Source organism: Neomonachus schauinslandi, chromosome 1, assembly GCF_002201575.2.
Source record: "Neomonachus schauinslandi chromosome 1, ASM220157v2, whole genome shotgun sequence".
NCBI classification, from domain to species: domain Eukaryota; kingdom Metazoa; phylum Chordata; class Mammalia; order Carnivora; family Phocidae; genus Neomonachus; species Neomonachus schauinslandi.
The window spans coordinates 7,805,772-7,827,508 of record NC_058403.1 but is presented as its reverse complement, the minus strand read 5'-3'; the positions used below and the strand labels follow the sequence as shown (position 1 = coordinate 7,827,508).

General features: G+C 40.9%; 1 protein-coding gene across 1 annotated transcript in view; it reads left to right on the top strand.

The window, feature by feature from the left end:
* Positions 1–155: 155 nt before the first annotated feature.
* The window catches only part of DYRK1A (dual specificity tyrosine phosphorylation regulated kinase 1A), a 149,400-nt gene continuing 127,818 nt past the window's right edge, over positions 156–21,737 (top strand). The window contains exon 1 of the mRNA XM_044919389.1: positions 156–235. The gene's annotated coding sequence lies outside the window, so the exon portion shown is untranslated. The remainder of the gene's footprint in view (positions 236–21,737) is intronic.

The following is a 21,737-nucleotide window of genomic DNA, read 5'->3' as shown; positions in this document are numbered from 1 at the left end:
GCGGTATTTGCCGGGGAGGGGGCTGTCGCCTCCTCGGCCCCGGGCGCCGCTGGAACCGCGGAGCCGGAGAGAGACTGAGAAGGCTGCGGCTCGGCCGCGGAGCCGGGAGCGCCGGGGGCGGAGAGAGGCGGCCGGGGCGGCGCTGGCTGCGGAGGCCGCGGCGGGAGCGCAGCGGTGGGAGCCCGAGGCTGAGACTCACCGGAGGGAGCGGCGCGAGCGCCCCGCCATCGTCCCGGTGAGTGTCCGGCCCGGCCGCGGCCCCGCCCGGCCCGGCGCCCGGCTCCCCCCGCGGCCTGCAGCCGGGCCCGCGCCGAGGCCGGCCGGGCGGAGGGAGGGACCTGCCATTTTAGGAGGAGGCGCCGCGGCCCGGGGCCGGCCGCCGGGGGAGGGAGCCCGACAGGCCGGGTCCCGGAGGAGAGGCGGGTGCGAGCGGAGGGAAAGTTGCGGAGGGTGGGAGCAGGGGCCGCGGCCTCCCGGGAACCGGGGCCTGGGGGCCGGAGAAAGCGCCAGACCTTCACTGGTCGCCCGAGCGGAGGGGAGGAGGTTGTCTTCCTCCTCCTCCTCCTCTTCCTCCTCATCCTCTTCCCCCAGCTCCTCCCTCGTCCCTCCTCTCGGTCCCCACCAGTGTGGGAACCGCCGGGGTTCTCCGCAAGGACAATGCACGGGTTAAGAAAACGGGGCTGGCTGCTGGGCGAGGCGCCGGGGAAGGTCGGGGGCTGGGTCCCTCAGCGGCCGTTTGGGGTGTGTGCTGGAGCGAGGGCACTCGGCGTGCTCCGAAGTTGTGCAGTGAGTGCAAGTGATCCCGGCCACTCGAGGTGGAGTAATGACCTGTTTAGCAGCCGGAGGAGTTGGTGGTTGAGAATGCGTAAATTATAATTGATACCTGGCTATTGCAACAAAACTTCACAAGTCTATTTACAGGCACAAACCAGCTCTCGCTTGGATCCACCAAAGCTGCTGATAGGTATCTTAACGCCTAGCGAAAGGCCCCTCCCTAGCCTGAAATAGTTAAAAATGGCAAAATTAGTGAGTGAGTGATTCCGACTACTGGTCTGTGCTTTTCGTTCAACCCTAGATTATACGAACCTTGTAATCTAGGTGCAGCCCTCGAATGCCAGCACCGTTTGGTTTTTGAATTCCGCCCGAGTTGTCAGAAAATACCCTGTATAGCATTGTTTTCACACGGATTTTTTTTAAAGATGAGGACAAAGAGTGCCAGGCAGTCTTCTCAGGGCTTTACATGTATGAACTCGCATTTCCTACCGGTAGGAACTGTTAACCCATTTCACAGATGAGGAAACTGAGCTGTGACTCATTCAAGGTCATACAGCTGGGACTCGAGGAGCCGGAGTCTGTAGCCAGCCTGGGCTCATAATCACTAGGTTATAACTGATTATTATAAACACTAGCAAATTTGGAGCGATCTGTGTGTAATGACTCGGTTCTAACCTAGAGACTGTGCCACTGACAGTGTTGAGCACAGAATTAACTTTGTCGTTTTTGGAAGTGGAAGGATGGAAAAGAGACCCTCTTAGTGAAACTTGTCAGTCCCCCCACTCCCCAAACTATGTAGTTAGTTATCAGATGGAAGGAATTAAAAGATATTTTTTGGTGCGTTTTGTTCTTCACACTTAATTTTAATTGTAGGCATCGCTTAAGTATTGATGAGTCATAGCAAAGTTTTGTGTAAAAGTTATTTTTAGGCATTTTAAAAATCTTTGAATACTTAGATTTCCTGTATGACCCCTTGTACCTTACATATACAAAGTGTTTAAGAATGGATATATTTAATATTTTGATTTTGGGGAGTTTTAATATTCAGTGGAATTACCTTTAGCTTTTGTTTTTTTAAAATTTCTTAAATTCTCACGTCTTGATTGTTTACTTTGAGAGATATTATTTTCAGGTAGACTATAAATGTGACACTAGAACTGAAATTTCATGTGCTAAGATTTTAAATTGAAGAAGGTAGTTTCAAAGAAACAGCAGTTAAGAAAAAGTTTACTCAGTTACAGTTAAGATTTTTAATATACACATGACTTACACTTCAAGTACCCCAGTGCTTTTGGAGGATTGGTCTTGAAATAGCCCTGGTGCTTATGCTGGCTGTCCAAATTCATTTAGAGTTCAAACCTTATCAGAAAGTTAAGGACTTCTGTTAACATGTGTACCAAGTACTGTTGTAAAACAGTATAAAAAGTTGATAAGAGGCATAAGCTCAGAAATTAATTATTCTGGGGTCACCCCTGTGTAAGGTGAAGGCACACTTTAAAATCTAAGAATGATTTTGATTTGAAGGAATAGACTTGAATGAATGGATGGTCATTATTGGTAGGGGTGGGACGTGGACTAAATGATCTAGTGAGATCTTTGTTATTAGGAATTTGTAATATAGGTATAAGATAGCTTCTTAAACATATTTTAAAAACCTTTTGGTGGGACCTATTAGAAACTTAGAGACAAAATTACTGTGTGCTTGGATTAAAAAATCAACCAGTTAGTCCAGTCTTTAGGGGAACTAACATTCAAAATAAATGAAAATACACCATTTTAATGCAATGTCTTGTTTGGGAATGTGTATAGTGAAAAAGACCCTTGGTTAGAATTTTTTCCCCCCTCTAGAATGTTGTCAGATGTTTGTCCCGTTAGTTTTATTTATGGAGATTTATTGTGTTTATGATTTAAAGATGTGGGTAGGGAGTGGTAAGTGCAGTGACTGGTATTTAAAGAATTTACATACATAGGTTTTTATAGTACTGTGAATATTTATCTGCCAAAGCAAAATTAAGGATGACTTGTAACAAGGTATACAATGACCTTTGGCATGCATTTTGTTTTGAAACTAAAACAAAGAAAATGCTAATTTGTATCGAATCTTGGGTACTGCTTAAACTTTTTTTTTTAAATAAAAACTAGTTTAGCTAGTTAGATTACTCAGGGATATTTTCACGTGTTTATGGTTGGCAAGTATCTAGTTTTGGGAAGAAAATTTGGAAAGAACTAGCTTTATTATGAGTGTGAAGGGAATTGCCTTATATGTGAGACTAAGATTCTTAGAAGAGGGGGCTTCATTTGTGACTCTTGGTATTTGTGATAAAGGTGTCAATGTTTTTGCTTTAGCATTAGCTTCTCTCTTACTTCAAAGAACTTTCATATTTCCTACACCCACACCCCCAGCAATTTCTCTCCTTCCTGCAAGAAAGAAATGAACCATCTGAACCCAGCACAACCCAAAAACTTCCAGGAAGAGTCTTTATAAAGAACTTAGTTCTTCCTTCACAAAATTTTATTACTCTCACAATTTTGTTGTGTATTCATTATCAGTAGTTTCAACTGTGAGCTAAGGATCTCTACTTTCTGTTGAGTGTTTTGGTAGTTTCACATGTTTTCTACTTAGAAGTAAAGATATTACTTGAAGTTATCAAACATGGTCCCCTGAAACTTGGTACAAACAGTTTGCCCTGTCAAAAGGTATTGTGTGACTGACTTGTGTAAGAGCACCTTATGTATGTATAGTGATTATGCTTTTTAAAAGACTTCTTACCATATATTATTTTAACCATTGGGCAATGTTTTGAAGGCTAGAGAAATTTTAATTCATAACCCATGGCTTGCACAATTTTTGATTAAAAATTCCAGGGGCATTAAAAGTTTTTAATTACTTGGGGGAAAAAATCAGATTATTTTAAGTTACCTAAAACTTCTCCGTTGCCCCTAAATGAAGAAATCTTTTGAAGTCTTGCTTGCAGTGTTAAGCTAGAGCTATAAGGTTTATCGTTGGTTACTTGGAAAATGAAATGTTGGGTTCACAAGATGAAAATAATCTAACGTTCATATTAAGTAATTAAAGACAAGTCTTGTTTCCTCACTTAGTGGCTACAGGCAGCCTTAGTTTCTTTTTTTTTATTATATGAAAACGACATGATTTGGAAGTATTGTGTGGTATAGACCAGCTAAGTGTTTTTCAAAAGTTAGGCTTTTGCTTTGAAATCATACTTTCAGAATTGTATAACGAGTTAAAATTTTCTATTGGAGATAATAATTTACAGTACATTGGATATCTAGAATGAGGTTCCTTGTAGGCATACTTTTTGCTAATGTAGAGCCACTTGGGCTTCTTAACAATTGATTCTTCTACCAGAGCTACATACCCTCTCCTCTAGAAGGGGATTTTTAAAAGTTTATATAGTACTGTTAAAGTTTTGACAACACATTTTTTGTTTGAGGGACATATGCGTGTACCTGATATATATGGTGCATTGATAGCTTAAAATAGATTTTTACTCTTGATGAATTGTTGTGAGTTTTATGTTCTCATAGTTAAAATGGTTGTATAAGTCAGTGGGGAGGAGCTTAGGGAACTGGTTTAACATGGAATGAATCTGGTTTTCAACATCACCTCTATTTTACATAACATCCCTGTTCATTAAATAACCCTGTAATTTTTCTAAGTATATCAGATTTCCAATGACAAGAGTGGACTCTCTTTCTTTCTTTAAGTTTTATGGATATTTGTGGTTAGAGTTGGCATCCTAGCGTAAGCGTTTTGGTAAACAGATGCTCTGACACCCATCCCAAATCTGCACAAAATCTAGTTATAGATGGCATTTGAGGCAGCATGATGCTGTGGAGAGAGTATAGGCCTGTGATATGGTGCTTGGCAGAGAGGCTCCAGGGTCAGGCACTGCTGGAGTCTCGACAGGTCCTTCGCTGGCAGTGTGATTTTGCTAAGCATGGGTTTTTTCATCTGTAAATGGGGTTGGTGGTACTTAACACAGGGCCCTTGTGCAGATTGAGGTAACCTATACATTTCTTAATAGTCTCCTCTCTGTTCTCCCTCTTTTTCCTCCTCTCCATTTGTACTCATCCTTGTGGTCCCAGGATACATGCTGCTTCTTCAGAGAGACTTTCCCCAAAACCCCAGTCTAGGTAGGTTCCTTAGCCATGCATTCTTATAGGACTCTGCTTTTTTTATAGCTCTTACTGCAAATAGCTGTGTAATTATTCATACATATTCACGGATACACTTATTTAATGTCTGTCTCTTCCTTTCTCCATCAGATTGTAAAGTCCGTCTAGACAGGAGTAATTCTTTTTTGATCATGCTTCCAGTACAGCAGGGGTAGGTAAATGCATACGTATACAGAGGAGGGAATGAAGATCCTATATGTCAGAATCCTGTCTTAGTACCACTCCATAATTGTGCAGCCTTGGGTAAAGTAGCTTCTCTGAACTTCAGTGTCTTATATGCCAAATGTATACAGTACCAGCTGCCCTTCCCAGGATTTTGAGAATGTGGAATGAGATACTATAATGAGGTGCTTTGCAAAAGTGTAAAATGCCATATAAACGTAAGTTGGTACAGTAGCAATAATTTCAGTAGTAGGGTTACCCAAGAATTTATAGAGTTTCAACTTTACTGAATTAATAAGGAGCTGTTGCTTAATATTTGTTATAAATTTAAACTTTCTTTATGCATTAATTAGAACACAAGATTGGGCCTTTGTTCTGATTAAATACAGTAGCTTAAACATGTTTATTTCTCTCGCCTGTAAGTAATTTTAAGGCTGATGTAGTGGCTTCATGGTGGAGGGGACCTTGGTTCCTTCTGTCTTGTTGCTTTCCTCCGCTTAGGGAAACACCATTTTCTGTGTGGTGCGAGACTGCTCCCCACCGTATCCACCATCTAGGAACAGGTGTTGGGAAAACACATCCCCCTTTTTAAAAGACAAGCCTGGAAGTTGCATACGTGACTTCTGTTCATATCTGTTGGTCAAAACGGTCAGGTGGCCACATTTAGCTACAAAGGAGGCTGGGATATGTGGTCTCTGGCAGGGTGGCTGTTGGGTTGAAAATCTGTTTCTACTGAAGAAGAGGAGAATGGGGAATTATGAAACATTTCCTGTCACACTTTGAAATGTTTGGGAAGAAACATACAGAAATAAACCTTGGAAAGACAACTTTTACTGCACTAATTAATAAGACTTATTTTCCGTATTTGGTCATTAGTCTTCTGAACTGTGGTGTGCAAATTTAAATAGATCACTATTCAGGGTCTGTAATATATACATATATAGTCAGATTAGAAAAAATGTAGCTAAACTTTTAGTAGTGAATGAATTTTGGCTCTAATAGCACATTATTTTAGATAGGTAGATACGTGGTTCTTGATTGCTGTGACTGTATTGTATGTAAACAGTATTTGGAATCTAAACTTTTGGATTTTGTTTTAATAGTTTCCTAGAATGTATTCCTACTGTATGTATTCATACTCATACCCTTGGCAGACTATTGGAATAACACTTGAATCTTGTCAGGTTTTCAGTAAATGTTTTGAGTCACTGGAGTTGCAAGGAGGAGGATAGCAGTGATGTTTAGAAATACATTTACTGTCCGGGTATGTTCCTCTTAAGTTTTGTGGGTTTGAACAAAGAGGAAGATCTAGGATTCTTTTGAACTAGAGTGTTGTTACTAGATCTAGTGGAGAGCTGAGAAACTAATGGTTCTCAAACAGGCTTCTGGAGAGCTTCTCAAAGTTGTGGGACTCCCAAACTCAGATACTTCTCTATCTATAGGTTTGGGGTGATGCTCTGGCATCTACTTTCTTTTTTTTTTTTTTTTAAGATTTTATTTATTTGAGACAGAATGAGAGAGAGAGAGAGCTCATGAGAGGGGGGAGGGTCAGAGGGAGAAGCAGACTCCCTGCCGAGCAGGGAGCCGGATGCGGGACTCGATCCCGGGACTCCAGGATCATGACCTGAGCCGAAGGCAGTTGCTTAACCGACTGAGCCACCCAGGCGCCCCTGGCATCTACTTTCTTAATTAGGATTCCAGGTAATCCTGATGCAGTAGAAAGACTTTGGGAAACATTGATATAGTTATTCGCCCTCATTTTAGAGAAGGAAATAGACGCAAAGAAACTAAATGACTAACCGGTACTCCAGAGTGAGCTGCTCAAGAATTCGTGTATGTTTTTCTGACTCGTAGTTCTTCGTTCTTTTTGTGAACGCAGAAGAGGACCAAGTACAACTGTGTTGAGATTTTATAGGGATATTAGTCATTCTCAAATAGTTGTTTTTTATGTGTGAGCTCATTGGTAGTGAATAGTTGGATCACTTAATTGTTCTTTTAGCAAATAGTCAAGTGAATATTTAAGGATGGGAAGTTGAGGTTTTAAAGGTATTGTTAATGTCAGTGCTGTGGCGGATAGGGTAGTGTACCTGTAACATTAGGGTAGGTGATAGGTAGGTGCTAGCCTGGCATGATGAGAAGGAACCAAGGTAGGTCTTGTCCTCAAATTATTACTTGGTTTTTCATCTGCAATTCTCACTGTTGAATTCATTCCTTTAGATTAAGTTGAGGTGGATTCCCTCATTTAAAATGGAAATATTCCCAGAGGAATGTCCTTTATCTGTATATCAGGTTAACACTTTATGAATTAGTTGGCTGCCATTTTAAGATTTGGAGATAGCACCTGCACTAGTAAGAGAGCTTTGTGGGAAGGGGAGGGAAGAGTTGGCACATGTGCCCTAGCCCAGAGGAAGGTGAAGGGCATGTTTGAGAAGTGTCAGCTTGTGGTATAGTTCTGGAAGCGTTCATGGAGGCTTCTCTTGTGGCCAGAGGTTGGTAGTATTAGACTGGACTTCTGGCCTCCTGTTACTAAGAGTATTGGTAATGGGACTGTGGATAATTTAGCTGAAGACCCACTTGAGTATTGGAGTAGAAGGCCTTTTTTCTTAGTGTTCATCATTCCTATTTGAGCAGTCTGACACCATATCAAATATATAAGGAATCGTTCTGATCACCTAGGGAATTTTAGTTTCTAAAAGATCATCAAGTAATATGTCCTCATGGTTTAAAAAAAAAAAAAAAGCTCAGGTCCTATAGGATGCTGTCATATCAACCCCCTGCCTCATGCTCCATAGGGAATAGTTATTTTTCCTACCAGAAATGTCCTATGCATGTATGTGCAAGTATATCTATTTTAAACATTTATTATGTGTATGTTACAGAGCAGTATTGTTCAGTATGATCCTATTTTTAAAAAATTAATTACAGGTTTTTTTTTTTTTTTAATTTATTTAAGTAAACTCTAACACCAGTGTGGCCCTGGAACTCATGACTTTCAAGATCAAGAATCACATAATCCACCGACTGAGCCAGCCAGGTTTCCCTGATCGTGTTTATTTTTTTAAAGTTCATAGACATTGTGATGGATGTGTGTACAGTGTCTATGCACTTAAAAGCAAACTGGATCATGCTAAACACACAGATTTGCATCTTAAACGTCTTGATCTATTTTAGAAATATTCCCACATCAGCTGATAGTTTTCTCTGTTATTTTTATTTTTTTAAAGATTTTATTTATTTATTTGACAGAGAGATAGCGGGAGCAGGAACACAAGCAGAGGGAGTGGGAGAGGGAGAAGCAGACTTCCCGGCGAGCAGGAAGCCCGATGTGGGGCTCGATCCCAGGACCCTGGGATCATGACCTGAGCCGAAGGCAGACACTTAACGACTGAGCCACCCAGGCGCCCCTTTCTCTGTTATTTTTAATGGTTAGGAAGTATTCCATGTTATGGATGTACCACAATTTAATCAGTCTCTGTTAAAGAACATTTAAATTGTTCTTGTATTTTTGTTTTAAACAATGCTGAAGTGTACATCCTTGTACATATAACTGTGTTCTGTGAGCCTTAGCCACATGATACATATTTCTAAGGGAAATTGCCGGTTCACCAAGTATATGCACGTTTGGCAATGGCTTGCCAAATTATCTTCTCAAAAGTAGCACCAATTTATACTTCATCAGCAGTGTCTGAGAGTTCACAGTTTCCCAGATCTCACCAACATTGGTGTTACTAGAGTTTTAAATCTTTGTCAGTTTAATAGGTGAAAATGATATTTAGTTGTTTGGATTTGCATTTCTTTAATTATGAGTGAGTTTGAACATCTTAAGTTGTACTCTAAGTCTTGTACTTTAATAACAAAATATTCTTTGTCAGATATATAATTAAATATTTTGTGATTTGCCTGTATTTCTTTATTCTGTTGAATGAAAAACTGATGTTTTGATAACTTGCAGATGCTTGTAATTGTAAATGCTTTGATAAATTGTAAAAGGGAATTCTTTTTTTTTTTTTTTTAAGATTTTTATTTATTTATTTGACAGAGAGAGAGCACAAGCAGGGGGAGCAGCAGACAGAGGGAGAGGAGAATCAGGCTTCCCCCTGAGCAGGGAGCCGATGCGGGACTCGATCCCAGGACCCTGGGATCATGACCTGAGCCGAAGGCAGACGCTTAATGACTGAGCCATCCAGGCGCCCCGTAAAAGGGAATTCTTATTCCTCTTCAGTTGAGTAAACATTTGTCCTCTATCTGAGGTACGTGCTTTGTGGTGGTAGAAGCTTTGACTACAGAAGTAAGATTTGGTTACTTGTGCTGTTAGTGTTGAGATTGTTGTGTGTCTATAGGCACCATCAACATAGGTAAGACCCTGGCTGCTAACAGTGAGAGGTATTGATGTATGAAGAACCAGAAGAAAGGGAAGTAAGAATTCGGGGGATTTGAGTGTGCCTTGAGGAGGAGGGACTGAGTCTTGGTATAACCTGGAGTTTTGATAGTCTGCTGAAGGGGGGGGTCCTGTGGCGGCAGGGGAGGTGAGGGGTGCCTTAGTAGAATGACAGATCCATGTACCCGGAGTTTCAGAGAGTGCATGTGTGTGAGATGCTGGAGGAGGGATAGGGACAGTTACACTGAGAAATGAGAGTGATGGGTCTTAAATATTATGAGGCATTTGATTGGGGCAATTGAAGGTGTTTCAGCAGAACTGTGATGACAAGTCTGGGTTAGGGAGATGACACAGTAAGAAGGAGGGCCTGGAAGGCAGGCTCATTCTAGGTGTATAGGCATGAAAGAATGAAGATAAAAGGTAGAAGTCAAATGGGAGAGCTGAGTTTGGAGTGCCTTAAAAAATTCTCAGTGATTTAATTTCCAACAGAACAAGTGAATATTTCTGGGTTCAAACAGCTGTGTGGCCAAATTTTTGGATATAGAAAGGAGAGAATTAAACATTGGTAGCAGTATAGAGTGGGAATGATTCGTTTAATGGGACAGTTGAGAGTATTTCCTCCTGAGGGCCTGAAGGAACTGTTAAAGAACAGAAGATAGAATTATTATTGTAGTTCAGACTTCCATTAGGGACAGGTGGAAGTCATTAAAGATGAGCTTAAAAATGGGGCAATGGGAGAAGGCAATGCTAGAAGGTGTGAATCTGGAAAGAAAAAGGTGTATTATGATACGTGGTTTGAAAAAGAGTGACTGAACATGAGAGAGAGTTTAGTTTATTCTGAGTGTCTTTGTATTTTTCCTGAAAAATATCATATTCTCTTTACTTTCACAAGTATCCTTACCGGGAGACAGTAATCTAAACATTTATCCCGTGAGGTGTTTAGAATTATTTATTCAGTACTTAGCAGTGCCAGACATGGAACTAGGGCCTGGGAATTAGTGCGACAGCAAAGCCTACACTGTCTGGGCCATCAGAGAAGTTAGGATTGGGGGTGGGGATCTTTAGTAATCCCCAGAGTAGGTTTATAGACTTTGTAGAGTGGACATACATTATTGAAGGGAACACAGCCCATGAAGTTGAGTAATTTTTGATGTTGCTTTTTGAAGGTCAAATTTTTGTCTCATCTTAGAGTTCTTGTGACAGTTAATTTTGAGTTAAAGTTTATTTGGGTTAAATAGGACTCCAGTCTTTAAGACAAATACTGTGTGCTGAAAAATTTGTTCTGATTTGACCATTTCCCCTTGAAAAGAACAACTGTCAGTCAACTCAGTAGTGGTTTATTTTTATTTTTTAACTTCATCTTTACATCAAACACATTCATTACAGAATGACATTACTTCCTTGGTACAAAAGATTTTGTAGAAGTTTTTTCAAAATAGCAATGGTAGGGAAATTATTAGGATCTCATTTGAGTATATTATAATCTAATTTTACTTTTTGAATTTCCCTATAATCGTTCTGTGGTACAGTTCAAAATGTCAGTAAAGCTAGGTGAGTTTACCTAAGAATTGGCCTGAAGGCTCACAGTTACTCAGCAGTATTAGAGTCAGCTATGCAGAGGGAAGAAATTGAAGATGCGAGTCTTAGGATTCATGAGAGACAGCTTGGAGGAAGGCTTCTTGCTGAGTAAGACAAAGATGTAGACATCGAAAATAAAGCATGTGGGCATATAAGGAAAGTCAAGGAATAAGGAAAGTTAAGTGGAATGGACAGGCACAGAAGAGCAATTTGAACAAATGATGAATAAAAATTCTTTGTCCTTAAAAAAAAAAAGAAACCTCTTTAACGATACATTGTGACTTCTAGAGTAAAGACCAAACTAGTCACAGGACCCCGTACCTCAATGATGCGGCCCCAGCTCAGTTATACAGTCTTACCTTCTGAGGCTCCGGACCCTGTTTTCACATGTGCTGCTGCTTTAGCCAGCAGTCATCCCCTTTATTGCAGTGAACTTCTTTCCTCCTGCACTTTCAGCCGCAATGTCACTTTGTCAGGGAAAGTACCCCCCCCATCACCTTTTCTTTTTTAATATCTAATGTCTTGTACATTTCCTCCATAGTGCTTATTACAGTTGATAATTTTTTTAAAGAGATTTCTTTATTGAGAGGGAGAGGGAGAGAGTGCATGAGAGGAGAGGAGTGGCAGAGGGAGAGTGAGTCTCCAGCAGACTCCATGCTGAACACAGGGCCCCATGTTGGGCTCCGTTTCACAACCCTGAGATCACCACCTGAGCTGAAATCAAGAGTCGAACTCCTAACCGACTCAGCCACCCATGCCCTCTACAGTTGATAATTTTTTAAATGCTTATTTGATTAATGCCTTTCAGAGAGTAGGGGCAGTGGTTTGTTCCCCCTTGCAGTCACAGGGATCAGCAAAGGCTTGACACATAATAAGTACTAAGTAAACATCTGTTGAATGAATCAGTGAAATACATGTTTTGATTTTTACTAGTTGGTCTCAAGGACCAAAGGAGTATCTTTTTAAATTTTATTTATTTATTTGAGAGAGAGAGAGAGAGAGAGAGAGAGCGCGCGCACCTGAGTGGGGGAGGGGAAGAGGGCGGGGGGGGGGGAGAGAGAGAATGAGTATCCCAGGCAGGCCCCATGCTAAGTTGTGGAGCCTGATGTGGGGCTCCATCTCAGAACCCTGAGTTCATGACCTGAGCCAAAATCAAGAATCGGATCAACTGAACCACCCAGGTGCCCCCAAAGGACTATCTTTTTTTTTTTTTTAATGATTTTATTTATTTATTTGAGAGAGGGTGAGCAAGCATGGGGGGGGGGGAGGGGCAGAGGGAGAAGCAGACTCCTGCTGAGCAGGGCGCCGGACTTGGGGCTAGATCCCAGGACCCTGAGATCATGACCTGAGTGGAAGGCAGACTCTTAACCCACTGAGCCACCCAGGTGCCCCAAAGGACTATCTTTTTAGAGATAGGACTGGGAAACTGTATAGCCAGGAAAAAAATATTTACTCCTGGATTAACTACACAAATGCATATGAAATACCTACTGTGTGGGAGAAGCCAGGTGTTAAGAATATGGAGTAGAAATATTGTGCCTTTTTTATTTTTTCTGAAAGTATAGTTGACAGTGTTGTATTAGTTACATTGTGCCTTTTCTTTAAAGGAGTACATCATTTTAGTAGTTTATTGAAATAGACCCATTCCTTAGTGTTCATTTGGAGAGGTTTTAAATTGTAGAGGGAATCAGCCTGGATATTCTTCATGGTTCTTAGGCATGAACCATGTGAGGTCTGTTCAGTGAGGTCCGTTCAACAATGACCTCTGGGATGTCAGTCCAGCATTTGCAGTAGCTGTCAGGTTCACATTTAAAATAAGCTCTAGCTTTGACTTCATCTAAAAAGGGACAGAAAAGTGAAGAAAGTGGTTTGGATGCATTTGGGCTTTAACTTTTTTTTTAATGATTTTTTTAAAAGACTATTTATTTGAGAGAGAGAGAGCCCAAGTGGGGGAGCAACAGGCAGAGGGAGAAGCAGGCTCCCGACTGAGCCACCCAGGCGCCCCTGGCTTTAAGTTTTTCAGGTTTGGACAACAGAATGAGAACAATTGAGGAAATTCATTGTATGGATGGATTTTTCAAAAGAATGAGTTGTCATCTTTTTTTTTTTTTTTTTAAAGATTTTACTTATTTATTTGACTGAGAGAGACACAGTGAGAGAGGGAACACAAGCAGGGGCAGCAGGAGAGGGAGAAGCAGGCTTCCCGCCGAGCAGGGAGCCCGATGCGGGGCTTGATCCCAGGACGCTGGGATCATGACCTGAGCCGAAGGCAGACGCCCAACCGACTGAGCCACCCAGGTACCCCAGAATGAGTCTTGTAGTTAGAAAATTATTGAAGCTGTTGATCTTGTCAGGTGAATAAGCTTTTAAAAGCTTATAAAGGGATATGTTTAAAATTGTCCTGAAACCTCAGTGACTAGTTTCTACAGTAAATATTTAGAAAAGCAAATATTCAGTAGGTATTGAAGCTCTCCTCTCTGCCTGGCCCCATGCTAGGCCCTTGGGACATAGTAGTGAGTCACCTGGGAATACATGGTCCTTGCCATCATGAAGCTTTTCAGTATAGTCAGGAGCTCACTGATGAGAAATGTAAAGGAAATACGGCTTGGGTCCTTTGTGTTCAGGATGAGCAGTTAGTCCTCCTTGGTTCCTTCTATTTGTTTGGTTGTTTATGTTTTGAACTTAGTTTTGGTGGCAACATGTTAGACTACTTTAAGCTACTTGTTGCTTTATTTTTGGTAACATAGGAGTTAAAGGGGAGAACATTTATAATACCATGTAAAATAGAAACCCTTGGATCTTCAATTTGTTGGCAGATTTTTAAAAAAGTTTATGTAGATCAGTGAGTTTATCCTCTTAAAATATAAGCTATTTAATAATAATAGTAACAATAGCTATTATTGATTGCCTCTATGGGCCAGACACTGTACATATTCATTATTATTTTAATACTCCCAGCAATTCTGTAAGGTGGTTGGTAGTATTTCTGTTTTATAAGCTAAAAAGCTGAGATGCAGGGAAGTAAATTTGCTTAAGGATAATCATAGCAGATTGCATATGCTGTCTCCAGATAATAAGAACCCCAGTGAAGAGTTAAGTGCCCTAAAGTTAAACATTGAGAGAGAAAAGAGAAACCTAGAGCTTCTATAATCCATTAATTGAAGAAACAGAGAAAAGTTCTGGTATACTGGAATTGATACTTTGTGCTACTGGTTTATTAGTTTTTCAGATAATAAACAAAAGTGTCTAAAAACTGTGTTTGGGAAATTCTTTACCTTAAGGATCTTGATGGGAAGTAGAAATCCTCAAATTTGAGAGCCAGTTGCTTACTTTCTCTGCATCTTTCGGAGTTGGGATGCAATTATGTGACCTGGGGTCTCTACTCCACTACTTCAGAAGCTAGTGACTTGCAGAAGTAGGCACTTTGTAGAAATCTGTGTTCTGCAGTGCAGGGGGGATGGCAGCTACATCTGTTTCCCATAGGTGGGCAGTGACAAAGATTCTGCTGTAGCTTTAGTTCCTGGTGTCACTGGTGTCTGTTCAGGCTGCAGTGACTGAATCCTATGTTGTCTCCACTGGACCAGATCTGTGGTTTGAATTTTGGTGTTCTTGATTATGTAGCCTTCCAGCTTGGCCCTCCTGGGGTTTTCTGTGAGTTGCCTAATATGCTTTAATAACTTCCTTTTCAGTTTCAACAAAGCCAGAGTTAGTTTCTTTTGTTTGTAACTAAGAACCTTTACTTAGATGATGCTAATTAAGATAATTGACAATTCTAAGGAACTCTCCAGGGTCAGGGTTACCTGCATCTAGATTAAAATTTATTAATGGGAGGAGTTTACAGTATATATTAAGTGAGATAGTTATATGCAGTTTGCTTATTGATTTAATGAATTTGCTGATTTGAGTGCCTGTTCTAGGCCAGAATATGGTCTAGGTATTGGGGATAGAGGAGTGACAAGATAGACAAGATCTCTGCACTCACAGAGCTTACATTCTGTTTTAAATGTAGAATAAGCAAGAAAGCAAGTAACAATGACAGAGCGAGAAATGCCATGATAAAAATAAAGATGGGATGATGTAATGATAATGGTGGGGGTGTGTGTGTGTATGTTTACGAGTTGTATCTTATAAAACATTTACTTTATCAGGAATCATGACTTAGGTTTTTTTTTTTTTTTTTTAAAGATTTTATTTATTTATTTGACACATAGTGAGAGCAGGAACACAAGCAGGGGGAGTGGGAGAGGGAGAAGCAAGCTTCCCGCAGAGCAGCGAGCCTGATGCAGGGCTTGATCCCAGGACCCTGGGATCATGACCTGAGCTGAAGGCAGACACTTAATGACTGAGCCACCCAGGTGCCCCCATGACTTAGGTTTTTTGACTATGAGGCGGTAACATTCTGAATTTACCCATCAACCATTAACAGGAAACTGGACAAAATACATGAAACAAGTATTTTCAGATATTGAACAATAGGCAGTGTAGATCTGTGATCCCTGTTGGGGGGTTAGCAAATGAGGTGAGCCCTTTGATGGCCCAGCTTTCTTTCTGGAGGCAATTTTCAGATCTCAGTGCAGGGAGGGGTATCCCAAATAGAGCCATTTGACCTCACTGAGTTGAGGAAGCAAAGATTGGATCTGGGGGAGGCCAAGATGGTTCTGTTTTGAGGAGCAGCCTTCTGGAGAGAAGGGAGCTATGCAGAGAAAGAGTTCCATAAGTCTTAGTGGTCCTCTTAAATGTTTGAGTGAATATTAATCTGCTCTGCACATGTAGGATGCAGTTTCATAAAGAACAGTTCCTGACGAAGGAATCCACTGGGAAACTGTAAGCAGAACAATTCTCACAGCTCACATAAAGCTGGGAAATACTTGAGTACCTTATAGCCAGAGTAGAACTCATTAAATGCTGTGTTTATTGAGACTCCAGAAGGGTCATGTTTTAGTAGTGGGGCTAAATTAGTCCTAAAATTAAGGCTTCTCTAGATATGGCTGGAAAATGCTTAAAAACAAGCCTTGAAAGGAGCAAACTAATCGGTAAGTAATGTAATTGCCAGCAAAGTCCAATACTCTTTAAAGAAATATAACAGAACCTAACACTCAGCAGTTTAAAATGTCTGGCATCCAATCAAAAATTACTAAATATGTGTAAAATCAGGTTAATATAACTTATAGTTAGGATGTCAGTCAGTTGAAACCAACCCAGAACTGACAGGTGTTAGAATGGACAGGCAAAAACATTAAAGCAGTTATAACTGTATTCAGTATGTTCAAAAAGGTAGAGACTGGAAAGGTAAAAAAGAGACCCAAATAAAACTTCTAGAGATGAAAACTGATATGTGAGATGAAAAATATACTGGATGGCATTAATGGCAGATTAGATATTACAGAAGAAAAGATTAGTGAATTTGAAGACCTAGAAGAGAAAACTCAACAGAAACAGGTAGAAATGACAGAAATAATGGAATTAGCAGACAGGGTTGTTCAAGTGGCTGCTATAAACATGGGGTCAGATTGTGGTTAATGTTGACATCTTTGTACAGTTGTGACTGCTACCTGAATTTGGCTTGATGTGTGGTTAAGGATAGTTGAAAATCAGTATTTTCAGTAAAGCACTGGGATATGATAGAAGAACACACAACAGTATGTTATTTTTTGATATGTAACAATATTACCGTAAAGTTAGACACTTAAAACATACATTTATGATCTCACAGTTTTTGGGGTCAAATACCTGGGTACAACTCAGCTGGGTCCTCTGTTTTAGGGTCTCAGGGCTATCATCAAGATGCTGGCTGTGGCTGTGGTATCATGTGAGGTATGACTAGGGAAAGATCTCTCCTAAGCTCTCTTGATAGTTGGTAGAATTTGGTTTCTTGTGCACTATTGGACTGAAGGCTTCAGTTTGTTGCTGCCTGTTAGCAGGCATCTGCCCTTAGTTCCTTGTTGTGTGGTCTTTTCCAACACGGCCACTTACTTATCAAAGTAAAGGAGACTGTCTTCTCACAGGACACATGGAACTACCTGCAGAAGTGACATCCTATCACCTTTCCTTTATACTCTTGGTTAAAAGCAAGTCACGGGTCCTGGGTCAAGGGGAAGGATCTACACAAGGGCACGAGCAGCAGGAGGCCATGTCCTGGGACCCATCTTAGAATCTATCCGTCACAAACAGTAGTGTGTAGTGGTGAATAGTGCGTTCTGTGGAGCCTGATACAGATATCTGCCTTTGAATCTTAGCCCTGTCTTTTCCCAGCTGTGTAAACTTCTGAGCCTCAGTTTTCCCATTTATAGAATCAGGATAATAGGTACCTACTATTGACAGTATTGTGAAGAGTAATTGAATGCATATAACATTCTTTTTTTTTTTTTAAAGATTTTTTAAATTTATTTATTTGACAGAGAGATAGCGAGAGAGGGAACACAAGCCAGGGGAGTGGGAGAGGGAGAAGCAGGCTTCCCGCGGAGCAGGGAGCCCGATGCGGGCCTCGATCCCAGGACCCCGGGATCATGACCTGAGCCGAAGGCAGACGCTTAACGACTGAGCCACCCAGGTGCCCTGCATATAACATTCTTAGGACTTTGTTCTACTAACTCCTGCTCATCTTTTCAGTCTCAATTTAGATGTCATATATGTAGGGAAGTCTTCCCTGACTTCTGACTCCTCCTTCCCTCCTGTCTGGGTTAGGTCTAAAACACCCTGAACTTTTTCTTCTCATTACTTCACATGCGTTCCACCTGAATTTTATAGCTGTGAGGTTATTTATTTATTGATTTGGTATCTGCTGCTTTTAGACTAAGCTGTTTGAGAGCAAGGGTTGTATCTGTTTTGTTCAGGGCTTGGCACATAGAAGTAAATGTTTGCTGAGTGACAATGTGCTTAAAATGCATGTGTTGTTTCTTTGAGAGGGCATTTTTAGTGTTAACATACTATGTTCTCCCAGGTACTGGAGCAGTCAGGCTAAGAGATACTCCCTCTTCTTTCTAAGACTGTCAGGGTCTAGCAGGGGAGATCGAGGCATATTAGTCTTTAAACTGATTGTAAGGGTTTGCAGAGTGGACACTAAATAGGAGTTAAAACACACACACAGACACACACACACACACGCACTTAGAGTCTGAAGGGATGAAGACATTAATAAAAATCAGTCCTAGTGGGTCAGAAGCAGAAAACATAGTAGGGAGCTTCTCTTCTCTGTAAATGTGCTCTGCAGACCACTCCTTGAGATGGTGTTCCCGGTGTGGAGGAAATAGGTTTGGAGAAAATTACTTTTTTTTAAGATTTTATTTATTTATGTGACAGAAAGAGCGATAGCAGATAGTGAGAGGAACACAAGCGGGGGAGCAGGAGAGGGAGAAGCAGGTTTCCCGCTGAGCAGGCATCCCAATGTGGGGCTCAATCCCAGGACCCCGGGACCATGACCTGAGCTAAAGGCAGACGCCCAACGACTGAGCCACCCAGGCGCCCCAGAAAATTACCTTCTTGAAGCTTCACCATGCACATTAGCATGGTATAGTGAACCCCCTTCTCCCTTGTTAACGTAGGAAGGGCAGTCTTTATTAAGCTTGCTCTGCACACTGTAAACATACACATACCACAACCTAGTAAGGTATTATTTTTATTTAACGGATGATAAAATTTAGGCTTAGAGGTTGAAGTAATTTTTTCTAGTGGTTGGTGAGGTAGGATTCAAACCAGGCTCAGCTCTCACTCTTAACTATTATTCTGTATTGCTTCTGTGGAATATGTTTTAGCAAGTACTAGATTAATTTCATGAGAGGAGGAACCCTGTATCTTTTGTGCATTTTGAGACTAGCACTAGAATCTTGCTTAGCCTTTAATACATGGCTGAATGTTGGGTTTCTGGTATGATCTTATACTGTATCTTAGCTTCCCAGGTGGAACTACAGTTGACCCTTGAACAGTGTGGGGATTAGGGGTGCTGACTTTAGTTGAAAATCCGCACGAACCTTTTGACTCCCTGTGCAGTTGAAAATCCACACCAACCTTTTGACTCCCCCAAATCTTAACTGCTAATAGCCTACTGTTGATCAGAATCCTTAAGTAAAACATGAATAGTTGATGAACAGATACTTTGTATGTTATATATTCTGTACTGTATTCTTAACAATAATACCTATTTCTTAATTTTTTTCAGTATTTCTAGGCTATGCAGTTCATCTGAGTTTTTTCAAATTGTTGCAAATCTCCAAAGACTTTTTCCAGTATATTTATTGGAAAAAAATCCTCATATAGGTGGACCCATGCAGTTCAGACCTGTGTTGTTCAAGGGTCAGCTACACTTGGAAAACTTGAGGAGGGTTTGGTAGATAGCAGCTAGTGTAATCCAACCAGTGACATGCAACAAAAAGTAATCTTAGGTTTTTCACTTTGTGTGATTTAGTGGAGTTCTGTCCCCCCAGAAGAAACATCCCTGTAGTCTTTGTGCCTCTCCTGTCACATTTATTTATTTATTTATTTATTTATTAGATTTTTATTTGTCAGAGAGTGAGAGAGAGAGAGAGAGAACATGCGCACGTACAAGCAGGGGGAGCAGCAGAGGGAGAGGGAGAAGTAGGCTCCCCGCTGAGCAAGGAGCCTGATGCTGGACTCGATCCCAGGACACTGGGATCATGACCTGAGTCGAAAGCAGATGCTTAACCGACTGAGCCACGCAGGCATCCCGGTCTCCTGTCACTTTTAAATTTACTGTATTACCCAGCCCTCTTGAGTTTTGTTTCTGAAATAGTCTTCAGTGAACTTCTTTCTTCATGTTACTGTTAATGACCTCAGATCTTTTGTCTCTTTTTTGCTTACTGCACTAGTTTTGTTAAGAATTTTCAGTTTAACATGCACTGAATACTACTGAAAGGTTTCTAATGAAGAAAGCTGTCCCCAGGCATACCCCTCCGTAATTCTTCTCCTGCTCCCCAGAGCAGGTCTTCCCAAACTTTGTCACCTCAGGGTCTGCATGGACGTGGTAGAATAGAAGAGGCCGTCTGGGTATCTGGAGGTTGTTAGAGAATCTCGGCACATCTGAAACATTCATGGCATGGTGTGCCCTGCCCACTAGTTGGTAAGCTCTTTTACCTCAACTCTGAGCTGAGGTAAAAGTACCTCTCTAATATGCTTATTGTACCAATGCTTATTGTACCAGTTGGGATGCTTTTGGATGCAGGTATGGAGACACTGACCCAAACTGGCTTCAAATAAGAGAATTTAACTCAAAGTTGGAAGTCTAGAGGTAGGATGGGCTCTAGGGCTTAATTGATTTGGTGGCACAGTAATGTCTTCAGGTACCCAGTTTTTCCCTCTCCCCTCGAGTCACTGGCTGGCTACGTGCACAGAGTAATAAGGCTGCAGTGGTTTGAGGAGTTGTATCCAGACACTACAGTGTCCAGAGAAAGAAGAGAGAACTTTTTCTTGTAGCTATATGAGAATGTGGAAATTTTGCCTCGAAACTCTTTGGCAGACTTGTCTCCTGGGGGGTTATATGACTGTTTCTGAAACACTCACTAGAAAGGAAGTGGGATTATGTTTAGACCAATTGGGCATCATTGTGGAGCTGGCCACACTTTCCCTGAGCACATGCCTAATGGGGATGGTGTGCAAATGGGTCCTGAACAAAATTGGCTTCTGTTACAAAGGAAGAAGGGGGAGGTTGGAGGCTGAGTAGGCAACCCTGACCCTATTTTTGTATTTAACTTAAAATTTTGGATATTATTTATTGACCCTCTATTAAGGTAGGTGAATATTTAATTTTAAATCACTTGCCTTACACTTTTCTTCTTCCATCTATCCATTATCGTTAAAATTTTTTCATTAAACATATTCAGTGTTTAATTATGATTATGTATGTTCACCATGGAGCTATATTGTTTACGATGATTACATTTCCCTCCTTGTATAATTTTGTTTTTCCTGGAATTAACAATTGTCTACTATTTCCGTTTGCTTTGTTTTCTAGGTCCTTGTGACTGAGTTTTCCCATACATTCCAGTAGCCTCTCGATATAGTTTTCTGCACAAGCATATCAGATAACTAGTTGTCCTGTCCCCTACTCATATCCTCTCCCCCTAGGAATCTTCTTAGGGGACCCTTCATCAAGCCTCACTTGTATGAAATTCTTGCTCTCTGGGCTTAATAGTGTTCCTTTTGCAAATCTCCAACAGGTTCAGGTGTCGTGTTTCCTGGTTCTCTGACCCTTATCTTCCTGTTTTTATCTTTCATTTTGTTGGAGTACAATTTTCAGTACTTCCTTTGAAAGGGTGCATGAGAGGTTAATTTTTTGAGACATTGTCTGAAAGTATTTTTCATCTGCTTTCCCTGGTGATTAAAAGTTTTGGCTGGGTACAGAATTGCAGTTTGAATATAGTTTTTACTGAGAACTCTGAATGTATTATTTCATGGCCTTCTAGCTTCATATAGCAGAATTTGTATTCTGGATTTGATTAAAACCAAAAGTATGGAGAAGTTGGAGAACATAATGAGCTTCCATGTACCCATCACTCAGCATCAACATTTATCAACTCATGGCCACTTTTAGAAAAAACCTGTATTCCTGTCTGCCCCTCTTCCGTTTGAGTTTTTATGAAAACCCAGATATATAATTTCACTTGTGAATATTTCAGTATGTATCTCTGAAAAATGA